Here is a 13,476-nt window from a genome sequence, read left to right as displayed (position 1 = left end):
CTCTCAAAATATCTTAGTGTGCGGCACTCACCTCTCTTCTTCTTGTGAGGGTGTGTGATAATAAAACGCCTTCGCAAGTTGGTCAGATGGACTGAGGTGAATGACGTAGGAGCTGTGCTGTAACTTTAGGCTATTGCTCACCTCACAGCAGAGGATCATCTGCTTCTGTGGTTTGACCTCGGCTAACTGAAACACAGGAAGTGAAACTGTGGACAAGGGGGTGCGTGTGGGTGGGTGGGGGGAACTATGTACCGTGATCTTGAATTTCTAGCCTCCAGAACTGTAAGAAAATAAATTTCTGTTGTTTAAACCACCCAGTCTGCGATGCTATGTTACGGCAGCCCCAGCAAAGTAATACAAGTGAACAATTGAATCTCCCCAGGAATGAGCAATAATTCCACACAGAGAAAACAATTATGTTCCTGGAGAGGCAGAACACAAAATCTGCTGAGAATTCACTCTGGCCACACAAACACACGCATTTACTTCACCAAAACGAATACTTCCTTTTCAGGCGATAACATCTGTTCTTCTAGTTGTTTAACAATTTTCTTGAAGACCCATGTGCCCTACTTTAAATTTGTTTAATTAAAGGCGGGGTATGGGGGGGGAGCAGGAAGGGAACACCCCAGCACACTGGGGAAAGGGGTTGCTCCAGCTGTTGTTCCAGCTAAAGCCTGTTGGGCCTCAGCCTTGGTCAGTGGCCTCTGAAGCCCATAACATGGGGCTTCTGGAATCCTCCATGGGACCCAAAGTATTTCTCAGCTGACTCTGAACAAAATTCATCGCCATCCTTTATTCTGCCTTCCTTTTCATGCTGCCTCCCACTCCCATCCCTCTAAACAACATGTGTGTGCGCACACATGTGGAGGCTTAACTCACTCCTGAGGTTGTGCAAAGGGAAAGGCTACATCGCCAGCAGCTACAAAACATACCTGCTCCAAGAGCTTAGGGAAAGAAAGGAGGATGGCATGGCTTCCTGGAATAGCACAATTTTCCTGGTGAAAATGCACAGAAGCGACGTTTAATATTGCATTGTATATATATTATGGAGCCATCAAAAAAAAATGAAATCTTGCCATGTGCAAAGACATGGATGGAACTAGAAGGTATTATGCTAAGCGAAATAAGTCGATCAGAGAAAGACAAGTATCAGATGATCTCACTGATATGAGGAATTTGAGAAACAAGACAGAGGATCATAGGGGAAGGGAGGGAAAAATGAAACAAGACGAAACCAGAGAGGGAGACAAACCATAAGAGACTCTTAATCTCAGGGAACAAACTGAGGGTTGCTGGAGTGGTGGGGGATGGGAGGGAGGGGGTGGCTGGGTGATGGACACTGGGAGGTGTATGTGCTATGCTGAGTGCTGTGAATTGTGTAAGACTGATGAATCACAGACCTGTACCCCTGAAATTATTTAATTATATGTTAATTAAAAAAAGAAGTGATGTTTAAAGTCCTCTTTAACTTTGAAATATTATGTTTCTGCATATAACTGTGGGACTGTTCGTTTTGCTTTGCTCCCCTCCTCACTGGTACGCAGTGAGAACGAACCAGGAGGATGGCAGGTCAGGAAACCAGGAGACACTCTCACTGTTGTTGCTGGAAGGGGAGAAGGGTACTGATGCCCCAAGCGGAACTGCAGACTGCTAATCCTGAGCGGCAAGAATGTAGAGGGCAGTGGGGCACGCACCGCGTGGATGCACGCGTGGCTGCCCTCCTTGAACTTGCGCATGAACTTAGGGAATGGGGGTGTGGCTGCGCCAGACCCTCGCGTTTAGGTTCTCTGTGGTATGTCCACTCCTGCAGCGGCGGCAATTGGAGTGGCGCAAAAGCAAGCTATGCTAATGGTTTCTTTATAAACGTGTTTAGACACAGATAAAAGCCTGAATACGGAACAGGTATAAAATGGCTGATTTTCTTTCCAGCTATAGCAGCTTTTGCTACAGTTTCCTCCACTGAGCTGAAAACGGAGCAGGAAGCCTGAGGATTTATTTCTGAACACACACACACACACACACACACACACACACACACACACACACACACCACGGCTCAAATTTATTTATAAATATGCAGGCTTTGTGACATATCGCTGAAGAAACTCGAGTCCTCTTCTCGTGCTCGGAGCTGAAAAACAAGCCTAAGTTATTTTGAGTGTAAACTCTGATTTTTCATAGAATAAGAGCCTTTCAATTTGACTTCATTGATCAAAAAGTCAAAATGTTATTAAACAGTGATTGTAGATAATGTAAACCAGAAGGTAAAAGTATAGACAATTCCCAAGAGTTAAAAAAAAATATGAATCACTTTGTAAAAAAAAAAAAAAAAAAAAATCACTGATAAAACCCAGAAAACCGGAATCGTCAAAGTCACTGAGATCCGCTGGACCAGAGAATGACCGTGAATTAAAACAGGTGAATCCCAAGACCTCCAAGGCGTGTTTCAGCCCCCCAGAGACACACCCAATAAAAGCAAACAAGTCACTTGTTTGGTCAACTTCGGTCTGGGACAGTTTTGTCTGTTTATACAGATACAACAGGAGGTCTGAAGCTCACGTTTCAAGCACTGAATTGTTAACCATATAAAGTGACCCTATGAAGGAGGACTGTGTAGCCAGCCTGTGTGGACTAGCAAAGGCACGCAGCATCCAGCGCTGGCCTGGCCCACTGCTAGAGGGGATGCGGGGCAGCCCCGCCTCCAGGATGTGTCACATCACTGCGGAGCTGAAGCTGTCTGTCACCCAGGGAGTTGGAAAATCAGAGAAGCTAAACTCTGGGGGCCTCGGGTGCTATGTGTAAAATAAGGAAATTGGAACAGATGGGTATTTCCTAAATCAAGAGCCAGAAAAATTGGATTCTATGGATAAGTTTAGAAAAGTCTGGCCTCAGTAAGTTAAATAGGATTCTTGATTTAATATATTTAGACTTATTTAATATATTAAATCTTACTTCTTAGATTTAATATATTAATGATATTGTGAATCCCCCCTAAATGGGGATAAGATTAAAGATAACTTTTCAAAGGTGCCTGAACACAGAATCCTTTGGGAAATGCTGAACTAGCAGGTCTAATTCTCCATAATTCCAGGGAAGAAATGAGGCCATGAGATAGAGTGGGGAAAGAGACACTTGTCTCCTGCTTCCAGAATCCCCTCATGCCTACCCAAAATTGGAGAGAGCTTGGTAGGCCCCTTGGAGTATTCATGGCGATGTCAGGGGTTATAATTTTGCAAAAACAAATGACGTCAGCACTTTCTAATTAAGATGAAACGTGTTTAGGCAGAATATGCCCTGACCTATGTATGATGTGTTGGCTTAGGTGCTGAAAAGTTAACTCCATCCCCTCAAAACTCTTGAGCCACCAATAATGAATTCCTTAATTCCAGTCATGTTCTCTGTGTCATGTTAAAATGCCACTGCCCCAGGAGAGAGACCCCTAAGCCTCATATGTCATAAATGTGTATGAGGCTGAAGCCGTCAGATCTTTTCCTGAGGGAAGACTTTGATTTAAAAAAACGGAAGAAAATGTGAAAAATGTGAATATTGGCTGGCAGAGAGGAAAGGGACAGAAAGGGGATTGAGGAAATGATGTAAGAGAGTCTCATTTTATCTGGTTGCACTGTCTTAGGTGGGTTTTCTGAGAAGCAGAGCCTCCGCCAAGATTCTTGTGGAAGAGATTTGTTGAGGGAATGCTCTCTGGAGAAAGAAAGTTGGGAAAGCAAGATGTCTGACTGAGGAGAAAAGCTAAGCGAGGATGAGCTGTAGCCTGGCTTTAGCCAGGCCCCGCAGGGGACACTCTGGGCCACAACTGTGCCACAGAATTTGTCTCCCCCCCAGGAGAGGCCAGCCTTTTGTACCTCTGTGGTCAGGCATCGCCTGGGGCAGGGCATGACCTTGCAGGCAGGAGACTCTCATACAGCTGAGGGCGCTGCGCTTGCGACAGGGGCAGGTGTGAACCATCAGAGGCCAACACTCCTACCAGCTGGGGCATGGTCCCCGCGGCCAGGTGACAGGGATCTGGGGGATGGGGGGCACTGGCTGCACCCATAACCCACATGTTTAGAATTGGCTCAGTTTGCCTGACAAAATTTCAAGTAACTGGTATAGCTTATGAAATTCCTCATGTCCCTCCATACCTCGGAGTCCTAGATGTTGATAAAAGACTTCTCTGCTGATGAGAGTTTGACATTTCCTTGGGGGAATGTTAACCATACTCTAAGCTCCTCTCTCAGGTCCAGTAATTATTAAGAGTTGAAGGAATTCTGGTGATTTCCTGTCTGTCTAGATTATTTTTTTCTTTCTATCAAAAGGATTTTGTAAAGGCCACCTGACATGCCCATATCCTTTTGAGCAATACCAAAGTTCTATATTGAAAAAAAAAAGGGGGGGTGGGGTAGGGGAGGATCTGTCTTTTGAAAAGAAATAGCTGTTTTCATAGCATTAAATTTTTTTTTTTTTTACAAATCTTCCAGGAAGAAAGAAAGAAAGAAAGAAAGAAAGAAAGAAAGAAAGAAAGAAAGAAAGAAAGAAAGAAAGAAAGAAAGAAAAGAAAGAAAGAAAGAAAGAAAGAGAAAGAAGAAAGAAGACCAGCCTTTCAGGTATTCTTTATCATAAAGCAATTCTGGACAAATGTCAAGGAGATTTCGAGGTAATCCTCTGCAGTTCTTAGTGTAAAGTAAGAATAGTGTGCTTCTTACTGTAAAGGTAATTTAATTTGCCTAAGAATTATTATTTAGCTACAAAGTCTTTTCTAGGGTGTGCCTTGGAAAACTGTTAAGGGCTTAGATTTTCTCTTTTAAAAGCCTCCAGGTCTCTTTTCTAAGGGTTCATCAAATGATGGAGGGAGAGGGAGGGAATTTGCTTAATCCATTCTCCTATTTCTGCTGGTGTTTGGTAACTCATTTAGGTGACCTCAACATCCTATGTATTTTGTAGAGTGGCATTTCTAGTCCTTTTGGAAATTCATCAGGCAAAGGTCCACGAACATTTCTAGAAGATCTTATCAAAAGCTGTATGCTCTCTGGAAGCACAAGCACAAGAGCCAGGAGTCGTGGCAAAGTCTAGGTCAGTGTGAAGACAAAGAACAGTCTTCATGTGTCTCCGTCAAGAGGATTTGTCCATCACCGTCGTCAGGTTATATGATCCCTTCTTAAAAGGGAATTTTCTTTTATTCTCCAAGAGCCTTGTACAAAAGAGACACTTAAAGTAAATTACAAAATTCCACATCTTTCTGCCTGCTGGTCAGACTCTGTTCCTTTTGATGGGTTTTGTGGGGGGGGGGGGAGGGGACGATGACAAAATAGCAAGAGCAGCTATTTTGTAATCTTTCCCTTCTCTGTGGCTTATTTACAAAGTCTGTGCTTTTAATTTTCTGAGCTTTGGCTCTATATTCAAAGTCAGCCCTAGAATTCTCAAAATAATACCCCCCGCCCCTAGCCCCACCAAAACCCTCCTATTTTCTTTCTCAAACAAGTCTGGCTTATGTACATAAACCATTGCCATGGCTTTGCTTCTAAGCCATTGGGTCTGCTATGAATTTACAAAATCCATGCAGCAATTCATTTGACTTCAGGCTTCCTGCCCTGGAAAGCAGTGTGCCTCTGAGGATTCTTGTGAAAGCCAAACTTCCTCTTGAATTGTGGAAATGTGCAAGAAAGAACAGGGAACAGCAGCTTCCTAATGCAGTCAAATGCCGGTGCCAATACATTAGTACCTGTTTGTAGAACCCGATCGAATGCTGTGAGCATAGCTAGAGGTTTCCAGCAGGCATGGGGAACCGAAGCCATCCTGACCCGCTGACAGCACTTCCAGGTCTCCCTGGAAGACCACACAACACAGTGACTCATCCTTCATCCTTCTCGGGCATCAGAGACGAAACAGAGGCCCTCAGAAAAAATTACCATCAATCCCTGCCCAGTCCCAAACTAACCTCAGTTGGTGCTCATTTTTTTTTTTCCCTTCCTGACTCAAAAGATGCATCGTTGCTCTTTCCCTCTAACGCCAGTTCTGGAAAATGTCTAATTGTCTGTTAGGACATGGAGTAAATGTCCCCTCTTCTGTGACTCCTTGACTGATTCAGCATCTGTCACATCTGTCACTCCCCCTTTGTGCTCCTCTATTTCGGCTCTGCTTTCTCTGTTTTGTGTCTCTAGATGCACATCTGTCTCCCACTGGATTGTGAGCTACTCAAGCATGGAGACTGTGCCTTATTTGTGTTTACCTTTGGAACATACTGCTTCCATGTGAATGCGCTCCTTATAAGGATGTAGAGTGAGTGACAGAATGTCACATGCTTGAAGGAAATTAATGTGGGAACATTGCATAAAATGGGAGGAAGAATGAAAAAATTTGGTGATGGGGATGACTTTGAGAAAGCTATTGTAATAATCTAGTTGATAGGCAATGAGCACCTGACAAGCCAGACAGAAGGGCTGTGTACAGACTAGTAAGGAGGAGATTGGAGTCAGAGAAGATTCCAGGTTTGCAAGCCATTGTCAAATCTTGATAATATTCATTCATTCATTCATTCATTCATTCATTCATTCAGTATATAGTGCCTCTTCTCATGCCAGGCACTAGTCTAGGGGCTGGAGATACAGAGAGAAATAAACAAATCAAAACAAAAAAACATAAACTTAGAAGAATCAGATTTAAGGGGGGGTGAAAGTAATACAGTCAGTTGTATTTAGCTTGTCAAGTTTGACAGGTAGTGGGCAGTTGGAAATCTAGGACTGGAGCTTTGGAGAAAGTTCAGATATTTAGATAAATATTTGGGAAACATTATGCAAAGGGAATAGTTACTCAGGATTCCCAAGGGTAACGATTGCAGGAAGAATTCATGAGAAGATACAGTCTTGTGAAATCCTTGGAATATATATTTTGAAACCATTGAGAAAAAATCCTACAAACATTTGAACAAGAATATCAGAGGTTACCTCTTTCGAGGGAACACAGGCTAAGACATATTAAGGCAGAAGCTGAGAGACTCATTAGGACTAGTTACACATATTCTTGTTTTCTCTTTCTTCTGGAAACATAGTAAGATTATCTGTTCTTAATCCTCTTTGAATTAGGTGAGAAGGTTGACTTGCATTGTGAATGTGGTGTGCCTGACTTCCAGCTGGAAACTTTAAGAGACAGAACACAGTTTGCTGAGCGCCCTTTCACCTGTGTGCCCATTAAAGAATATATTTAGATGAAGCCTTCAATTAAGCTGGAACCCTGAGTGACTACACGAGCAGAGCCACCTTAATGATCTGTGCTGGACATGTAACATGAGTGAAAAATAAACCTTAGTTGTGTTAAACCACTAAGCTTAAGGGTTGTTACTGCAGCATAACCCAGACAATGCTGACGGACACACAGACTAAACTGCTATAATTAAGAACTCAAATGTCTGTGCGCCACATCATCATTTATGGTTACAGGTTCCTCCATTTTCCAGTCTTCCCAACCTCCTGGTGTATTTCCTCATTCACATGGTCAAAGGTTGTTCACCGGCTCCAGCCCTAGAGAAGGAACAAAGGGCAATCAACTTATTTTTAAGGAAGTGAAGTTAAAGTTGCTCTCTTCCACACATTCCGTTCATGAAAGCTGGGTCACAGAGTCACACCTAATAGCAGGGGAGGCTGGTAAAAATAGTAACTAGGAAAAAAAAATGTAGTAACTAGCAGTTATGTGTCCTACATAATCCGGAGTGAGATCAGTTCTATTACTAAAAAGAAGACAATGGATACTGGGGGAAATTTTCAGTGTCTGCCATAGGGTACCGAACATGTCCAAGGAACTAAATGTAATATAGCTGTGGTTGGAGAATATAGAAAGACATGGAGGGTAGCTCAAGAAGGGGTGGCAGATATGAGTGGGGTCAAGATCAAGGAGGGACTTCTAAGACTTGTTTAAATGTAATGGAAATCCATTAAATAGTTTTTTTAAAGATTTTTTATTTATTCATTTGAGATAGAGAGAGCTAGAGCGAGCAAGAGAGAGAGAGCACAAGCGGAGGCGGGGAGGGGCAGAGGAGGAGGGAGAAGCAGACTCTGCACTGAGCAGGGAGCCCACTGTGGGACTCGATCCCCAGACCCTGAGATCATGACCTGAGCCAAGGGCAGATGCTTAACTGACTGAGCCACCCAGGGGTCCCAGTTGAAAAATTTTAAGTGGGGGAGCAAGCAATACAGTCAGATTTACATTTAAAGGATTCTCCTGTTTGCAGGAGGGAAGATAGATTGAAAAAGATCAATTAGACAGCCTTTGCAGGATCCAAGTAAGAGCTGGTAGTCACTTGTCTCCATAGCAGAGGCTCTGTAGATAGGGAGATGAAGATGAATTCCACCATTATGTAAAATCCAGAATCAAGAGTACTGAAAGATATGGGTGAGTGATGTGGGGGCTGAGGGAAACGGGAGAGTTAAATATCCTCCCAGATTTTCTGGCTCTAGGTTTGAGGTGGATAGGGCTGTCACTTTCTGGAGGGAAAATTCTGGTAAAGGAGCAGTTTACTTACTGGGAAAAAAAATGAGTTATTTTGAGTATATTGTGTTTAATGTGCCTGGAGGATATCAAATGGGGATATCTGGTAGGTAGTTAGATGTCTATGGGCTTGGGTTCAGGAGAGGGGTCTAGGATAGATCTAAAAGTGTGGGAATTGTTAGTGTATAGATGACAATTAAATACAAGGAATGGGATGAAATGGCCCGGGGAAAGTGGGTTGGGAAGAAAAAGGGAGCTCTGAAGAGCACAACATTTGAGGAATGGGAAGAGAGGACAGCCAAACATCATAACTGAGAAGAAAGTGCCAGAGGGAAGACTAAAACTCAGGAGTTACGTGGCTTCATGGATGCTGAAGGAAGCAAGAGTTTCAAGGAGAAAGTGAACAAAAGTATAAAACTTAATGAGAAATAAAACAAAATAAGTGCAGAAAACATGTTTAGATAAGATACAGCCCATATAGTACAAGGCAGAAAGTAAATGAAACTGAAAATCATAAAAAAATAGGAAACATGCATAAAAGAGTTGAAGTTAGATCAAAGAGAACAGCTATGTCATAAAAGGAAAAGGACAAAGCAATGGTTTTCAGATTCTTTTTTTAAAATCAAAATTCAAATACGTGTTGCTTACAAGATGCTTGGCAGAAACACAAGGTATCACTAATGGTTTTTGTTGGAAGAAGCAAACACCACTTAGAAAATTTGAATGGTATGATGAATAAATACAGAATGGCTAATTTCCACAAAGAAGCCATTCCAGGTCCAGGAAATCATACAATGATTAAGTTTGAAAGCCTGTAAGATGAAAAATGTTCTGAAATAAATCACCAGGGTAAACTCAAAAGCAGTTAAAAATCAATAACAATAAACCAATCAGCACAGGTCGGTGAGGTGGCAGTGGGGGAGGAGGCTGGGCAGGTGGGTGTGGGCTTGCTAGTGGGGGTGGGTGGGCGGGAGGCGCTGCTGAGATCCTGCTAGAGGTGAATAGCCACATCATTGAGGGGACACTCACACTCAAGGTCGAGAAAGCGGCTGCCGGTGACAAATCAGAAGTAGTCGAAGTAACGTGCAGATTTTGATGGAGTCTTCTATCATATTTCAAATCCTAATGGAGACAAAACAAAAGTGATGGTCAGTATTTCTTTGAAATTCAACAAGGAAGTTCAGGCACATGGTGCGGATGAGCTACTGAAGATAGTGTACTGGAGTTGCTTGGTAAATCCTAAAACAGGACACAATGTCTCTGCTATATGGCCTTGAAAATCTGCCGACATCCATTGTGCATCAAGGCTGGCATGTTGAAATGAAATTGTTTTGCCTCTGTCTTTGAGAAAGACTTCCAATTCCAAGAAGAAGGCAGGGAAGGAGAGAACAGGGCAGTTATCCACTAGAGGGATGTATGTTGAGTCTAAAAAGGACAGAGTCACAGTAGTCTTCAGCACTGTGTTTAAGGATGACGAGGATTTGGTCATTGGAAAAGTGTTCATGCAAGAGTTCAAAGAAGGATGCAGAACCAGGCACACAGCCCTACATGTGAAGCTCCACAGGGAAGCTCCTCTGGAGCTGAAAGACATGGATGCTGCCGTGGGTAACAACACTGGCTATATTACCTTCATGCCATTCCCTCGCCACACCAACTCCAGTGCTTGAGACAACACCATCAACCTGATCCACCCATTCCAGGACAATCTGCACTAGCACATCAAGTGCTCTAAGGCTGATATTCACACACGTATGCGGGCAAAAACAACCGACTTCCTCAAGGTGCTGAACCGTGCACACCCAGACGTCGAGAAAAAAGAAATGAAAACAGTCACAGGGAAGATGCTTTCATACCACTAACTCTTGGGAACAGGAAGAGAAGGCGGCTGGCAGCTGCAGGCTGGAACACTTGCTACTGGGTTTAAATGTTGCACCTCTTCATGTTCTTGAGGGATTTTCACTTTTGGTTCCATTTTGTACACCTTTGGAAAATAATCTACAGAAATGAGCTATGCTTGCAAGGACTTCATAGTTCTCAAGAATTAAAAAAAGAAAAAAATGGGGCACCTGGGTGGCTCAGGTGGTTAAGCCTCGGACTCTTGATTTAGGCTCAGGCCATGATCTCAGGGTTATGAGATCGAGGCCCACATTGGGCTCTGTGCTGGAGATAAGATTCTCTCTCTCCTTCTCCCCCTCCCCCGTCTCTAAAAATCCCCACACAAAAAAAAAACCAACCCCCCCACTTTTGTGCATCAAAAAGCACAATCAAGAAGTAAAAAAAAAAAAAAAACAGTCCATGGAATGGGAGATAATATTTGTAAATCATATGTTTCATAAGGATTTAGTATCCACACTGTATAAAGGATGCTTGCAACTTGACAATACAAAAACAAATAACCCAATTTAAAAATGAACAAAAGGTTTGCACAGACATTTCTCCAAAGAATAAAGATAGCCAATAATACCATGAAAAGATGCTCAGTGTCACTAGTCATTAGGAAAATGCAAGTGAAAAACACAATGAGATAACACTTCATACCCACATGGATGGTTAAAATCATGGACTATAACAAGTTTTGACAAAGATGTGGAGAAGCCAGAATCCTCATATGTTGTTGGTGGGCTTGTAAAATGGTGCAGCTATTTGGAAAATAGTTTGGCAGTTCTTCAAAAAGTTAGAGTTACCATATGACCTAGCAATTTTACTCCTAGGTATAGACCCAAGAAAGTTACAAACATATGTCCATACACAAAAACTTGTGCATAAATTTTCATAGCAGCATTATTTATTGTAGCCAAACAGTGGAAACTGTGATATACATAAATGTCTATCAACTGATGAATGTATACACAAACATGGTATATCCATACAATGGAATATTATTTAGCTACAAAGAGGAATAAAGTACTAATAATGTGCTACAATGTGGATGAACCTTAAAAACATCCTAAGTGTCAGAAGCCAGTCACCTAGGCACACATTTTATGATTTCATTTATGTTAAATGACAAGAATAGGCATAGAGACAGAAAGTATATTAGTGGTTCCCAAGGCCTGGGGGTAGGAGGGAATGGAGAGATTATTAACGGATATGGGTCTTTTTTTTAGGGCTGAAAATATTCTAAAATTCAATAGTGATGATAATTGCACAATTCTGAATATATTCAAAACCACTGAATCTGTACACTTTAAAAGATTATTTTGGTGTGTGAATCTAATTTCAATATTTTAATAAAAATGCATCATGATTTTATGTTTACCTATGTAGTTACCTTTACTGATACTCTTTATTTCCTTGTGTGGATTCAAATTACTGTCTCCTGTCCTTTCATTTCAGTCTCAGTGACTCCCTTTAAGAGTATTTTTGGAGGATAAGTCTGCTAAGTGACAAATTCCCTCGGTTTTGGTTTATCTGGAAATGTCTTTTCTTCTTCTTAGTTTTTTAAAAGATAGTTTTGGCCAATAGTCTTTTTCTTTTAGCACTTTGAATATGTCATCCATGGCCTTCTGGCTTCCCTGGTTTCTGGTGAGAAGTCAGCTATAAACTTATTGTGGATTCCTTGTATGTGATGAGTCACATTTCTCTTGTTGCTGTCATATTCTTTCCTTGATCTGGCTTTTAACAATTTGACTACAATATATCTATGTGTGGATCTCTTTGTGTTTATCTTACTCATGGATCATTTAACTTCTGGGATGTGTAGATCAATGGTTTTCACTACCTTCAGATGGTTCTCAGCTGCTAAGTTTTCAAATATTCTTTCTACTGCTTTCTTTCTCTCTCCTTTCCTTTTGGGACTCCCATTATGCATATGTTGGCAAACTTGGGTATGATGATATCCCACAGGTCTCTGAGGCTCTGTTTTTTTTTCTTCATTCTTTTTCCCTTTTGTACCTCAGGCTAGATCATCTGAATTGACCTATATTCAAGCCTACTGATTATTTATTCTGCTAATTCAAATTTGCTGTTGAGCCTCTCTAAGTGAATTTAATTTCTGTTATTGTTATTTTAAACTACAGAATTTCTAATTATTTGTTTTTATAATTCCTATCTACTAATATTGTATATTTGAGGAGACATCAGTCTCATAATTACCTTTAATATTTAAACATGGTTTCTTTAGTTCTTTGAACGTACTTATGATCGCTGATTTAAAGTCTTTGTCAAGTAAGTCCAACATCTTGTTTTCATCAGAGGAGTTTCCACTGACTACTTTTCTTCCCTGTGTTTTTCCAGGTGGGCCATGTTTTCATGCTTCTTTGCATGTTTCATACTTCTTTCGTTTCAAACAAAAACAGTGCATTTAAAATAAATGAATAAAATGTGGGAACTCTGAAAATCAGGTCCCCCTCCCCCTAGCTTGGAGTTACTTTGTGACTGTTATTATGGTTGTTGTGACAGCTGATGTTTGTTTGTTTAGTGTTTCCTGGGTAACCCTGTAAAGTCTGTATTCTTGGTATGTATCCTCTGAAATCTCTGCAGGTAGCTTTAGTGGTCAGGGTAATGATTGGACAGAGATTTATTAAATGCTTTGAACCAATAAGTCAACCAAGCTTTGCCAGGTGGTTCTCTGTGTTTATTAAGGTGAGCCTCCAATGGTCTGGCAGGCACTTTACAATTTTGCTTTAACTTTTGCTTCCTGCTCATGCAGAGCTTCAAGTTTAGCCTGAGGTGAGAGATTAGGGCCCTGTCAGTTCTTTTCTGGGCCTGCACACAGCCCTATGCATGCACAGAGCCTTTTAGATTTTTAGAAGTATGTTGAAGGCTTTTAAATCCCTTTATGAATATCTCATTCCCCATTCTTCCTTTTAAGTTTTTTTGTTTGTTTGTTTTGTTTTGTTTGGGTCAACCTGGTGTAAGCCCCAATGTCATCATTGCTTCAGATAGTGGTGATGTTAAATAATTGCTTGTCATCCTTTTTGATAAGTGCTTTGGTGATATATTGCTTGCACAGAGCATGCTCTGAGTGAGGTCAAACAATGCTTCATTTTCAGAGCT

General features: G+C 41.5%; 1 pseudogene; it reads left to right on the top strand.

The window, feature by feature from the left end:
* The first annotated feature begins 1,628 nt into the window (after positions 1-1,628).
* Positions 1,629-10,337, top strand: LOC113927857 (annotated as a pseudogene).
* Positions 10,338-13,476: the final 3,139 nt, after the last annotated feature.

The sequence above is a fragment of the Zalophus californianus genome, chromosome 7, assembly GCF_009762305.2.
Source record: "Zalophus californianus isolate mZalCal1 chromosome 7, mZalCal1.pri.v2, whole genome shotgun sequence".
NCBI lineage: Eukaryota > Metazoa > Chordata > Mammalia > Carnivora > Otariidae > Zalophus > Zalophus californianus.
Note: the sequence above shows the minus strand (reverse complement) of the source record. Positions and strands in the feature narration are given on the sequence as shown.